Source organism: Belonocnema kinseyi, chromosome 10 (genome assembly GCF_010883055.1).
Source record: "Belonocnema kinseyi isolate 2016_QV_RU_SX_M_011 chromosome 10, B_treatae_v1, whole genome shotgun sequence".
In the NCBI taxonomy this organism is placed as follows: Eukaryota; Metazoa; Arthropoda; class Insecta; order Hymenoptera; family Cynipidae; genus Belonocnema; species Belonocnema kinseyi.
Genome location: NC_046666.1, coordinates 6756895 through 6757756, shown reverse-complemented (window position 1 = coordinate 6757756; position 862 = coordinate 6756895).

Below are 862 nucleotides of genomic sequence, written 5' to 3'. Positions count from 1 at the left end.
TTTAAAAGATATTTAGAAGCTTTTGAAAAATATTTAGATGCTTTTAAAAAATATTTTGGAAGTTTTAAAACTTTAAATATAGATTCGAAGGAAATTTTTTTATTTTGCAGACTTTTTTCAAAAATTTAGGAAAAGTCCGAATAATTTTAAAAGATATTTAGAAGCTTTTGAAAAATATTTAGATGCTTTTAAAAAATATTTTGGAAGTTTTAAAACTTTAAATATAGATTTGAAGGAAATTTTTTTATTTTGCAGACTTTTTTCAAAAATTTAGGAAAAGTCCGAATAATTTAAAAAGATATTTAGAAGCTTTTGAAAAATATTTAGATGCTTTTAAAAAATATTTGAGATGCTTTAAACGAATTTCAAAAAACTTTAAATATAGATTTAAAGGAATTTTTTTTTTATTTTGCAGAATTTTTTCAAAATTTTAGGAAAATTTTGAATAATTTTATAAGATATTTAGAAGCTTTTGAAAAATATTTAGATGCTTTTTAAAAATATTTTAGAAGTTTTAAAGAAATGTTTAAAAAATTTAAATATAGATTTGAAGGACATTTTTTTATTTTGCAGAATTTTTTCAAAATTTTAGGAAAAATCTGAATAATTTTATAAGATATTTATAAGTTTTAAAAGATATTTAGAAGCTTTTGAAAAATATTTAGATGCTTTTAAAAAATATTTTGGAAGTTTTAAAACTTTAAATATAGATTTGAAGGAAATTTTTTTATTTTGCAGACTTTTTTCAAAAATTTAGGAAAAGTCCGAATAATTTTAAAAGATATTTAGAAGCTTTTGGAAAATATTTAGATGCTTTTAAAAAATATTTGAGATGCTCTAAACAAAATTTCAAAAAACTTTA